Source organism: Triplophysa dalaica, chromosome 3 (assembly GCF_015846415.1).
Source record: "Triplophysa dalaica isolate WHDGS20190420 chromosome 3, ASM1584641v1, whole genome shotgun sequence".
NCBI lineage: Eukaryota > Metazoa > Chordata > Actinopteri > Cypriniformes > Nemacheilidae > Triplophysa > Triplophysa dalaica.
The window spans coordinates 22,778,967-22,781,661 of NC_079544.1; the positions used below are offsets into that span (position 1 = coordinate 22,778,967).

Here is a 2,695-nt window from a genome sequence, read left to right on the forward strand (position 1 = left end):
CAATTCTACAGTTAAAATTAAAATTGACTTCCAGTATCTGTCACCTTTATGCCTGTCATGTCTTGTTTTGGCCACTAGGAGCCCCCATAGTGTCTGTTTTTTGATACCTGTTTAATTTGAGTAGTTGTATACACCTGCGCCTTGTTTTCCTGTAGATTGCTTAAGCCTCAGTTTTAACAAAGTTCCTTGCACCATGTTTCAAGTTTCAAGACCCGAGCTCAAACTCAAGTCTCTGGTGTAAACAGGGCCAGATTAACACTTCGCTGTACCCTGCACTCTAAAAAATGCTGGGTTATTTGTTTAACCCAACAGCTGGGTTGAGCCTGTTGGGTCATTTTGTTGGGTTATTTTCGTAGTGTTGAGTCATTTTTTGAGTAACCCAAACGCTGGGTTAGCAGTCTGGTCCAATTGAGTGACAGTTGAGAGAGTAAACCCCTCCCACTCCTCGACGCATCAGACAAACTTTACCTTCGCGGGCATTTTGATCCACTTCATCTCGGAAAGTTGTTATTCGGAGAATAAAAGGTATGTTTACGAGTTTTTAATGTATAAAACTATTACTGTACAATAAAAATGCAAAAGTATGCAAAATTCGGCTGTTCGCATTAGGTTTGAAAGTAACGTTACAATCTAGCTTCGTTAGCTTTGTATAGCTAGTCTGTAACGTTATGCCCACGTTGTTCTAATTTACAGCTTTTTAATCATTTAAACTTCATTTTTGGTCAACATTTCCCTTTGAAATTTCTGACTCGTGTGAGTCATTTAGTTCAGTAACTTACGCATCTTGATATTAGTTTAAGGTCGACACGAGAGCGTCGTGTCAAAAGCAAACATCCAGCATTTTTTTTATTTTAAATACCGCTAATGTTCGGTGAGGGAACTTAGTTTTAATAGTCTTTTAGACGAGAATGTAGTTGTTAAGAACTTAAATACGTGATTTATATATAAACATAACGCCTCTTTGAGAATTTGTTAAGACGCTGTCGGAGGTGTGAGCATCAGGCTGTCAGCGGTCGTGGCTCCGTGGAGAGCAGCTCTATCTCGGCCATTGCCTCGGGAGTAGCCGCTCTTATAACGTTAGTGGTTAACCGTGAGATATAATTTATTTTGGGTATATGAGACGAACAATTGTTGCTCTTTTTAGACTTCTACTTATTCCCGAGTGTGTCGAATTAGTTAAGAGTTGTGTTAACGTTTATAATATTATTTTTTAAGACTGTATTTCACTTTCTGTACTAGAGCCCACTCTTCTTTTTTCCCCCACTGACAGGTTGCAGAATAACAGCTAATATAAATGGATCATTCTATTCAAGAGAAAGTCAACTGGAACGTGGATGTTTTCATAACAGTCTTAAAGGTAAACATTATTTAGGTAAAATGTTAATGTACTTCTTTATATGTTTATTATAATCCATTGTGCTCTGGGTAGGCCAGTTTCCTTACATTCTTCTCTTGTCTCTTTTTCTCTTTATAGATGAACAAATTGATAAAGAAACCCTCCTGCTGAACATCCACTTCCAAAAGTGCACGCCACACTGTTGTCTATAACTCCCAGGAAAAGAATCCTCTTTAGTAAGACTGCTCCGTGGATATGTCAGGTTAAGCAGTACTGGAACTGAAAGAACTAACACTCTTTAAAATGTTTTGTGAGTTTATATGAAGAGGAAAGTTCCGGTGTCCCTTTTTCACATCCATAACGCTTGTTTATTTCTTTTTTTATAGAAAACTTGTGCATAGACTGATATTTTATCATCTAAATTCGGTTCTATCAACAAGGGTTTAGTAAAATACTTTTTATAGTGTTTTTATGTCGCATCCATAACGCTGGAATTGCCCTAAAGCATTTTACTCGTGCCACTTTGTTAACTGTATATGAATTTTTGAAGTGTTAAGTTGTCTAACTATTTATATTTACTTTAATAACCTTGTTTAATGTATATGTTAAAATCTAAACTAATGTAATTTATTGATGTTAATTTTCCTTAAATATGTATAAACATACATTTCATCAAAGTGTTTTATATGCCATTTTATTGTTCATTGAGCATAACATATTGCATGTTTTTATGAATTCCTTTTGTCTTGCATTTTGATCCTTAATAAAACTTTTGATTCTTACTGATGCCTCGAGTATTTCTCTGTGATTTTGTTATTATTATTTTTAAACATTTCGGGTTTGTTTTAAACCAGCAATGTAATTTTTAAGCAAAAGTTGATTTAAATAAAACAACCCAGCATGTTGGGTCAAAGATATAACCCAACTGGCTGGGTTAAAATAACCCAACGCTGGGTTTGTCCATATTTGACCCAACGTTGGGTTACCAAAATAACCCAAATTGGGTTGTTTTAACCCAGCCTTTTTTTAGAGTGTGGGCAACAATATTCAAGTACCCCATCATCACGACCCCAGGATCACCATAATCTGGCAAAATACATAATAAATTACAGTAATACAGTAAATATACTCAATATTACAATAACTAACTGTCATCAAGTGCATTTTGATGTACAGATGTGTAAATGCTCATAGAACTACAAATGCACCACTATGTTCTCTTGTCAAGGCTACTCATTTATAATGTTATGAAAACAAAACGCATCGGCATCAGTATAATCTGGCAAAATTGACCCACTACATAGAGAGTGAAGGAAGGGTCCTCCATTTTCACAAAGAAATAAATAAATAAATAAGCAA

At 35.4% G+C, this 2,695-nt stretch overlaps 1 long non-coding RNA gene across 1 annotated transcript; it reads left to right on the forward strand.

Moving 5' to 3' along the window:
- Nucleotides 1–443: 443 nt before the first annotated feature.
- Nucleotides 444–2,301, forward strand: LOC130418208 (uncharacterized). Its single transcript, XR_008906305.1, has 3 exons — nucleotides 444–525; nucleotides 1,271–1,357; nucleotides 1,475–2,301. It is a non-coding gene; the product is annotated as an uncharacterized LOC130418208 (long non-coding RNA).
- Nucleotides 2,302–2,695: the final 394 nt, after the last annotated feature.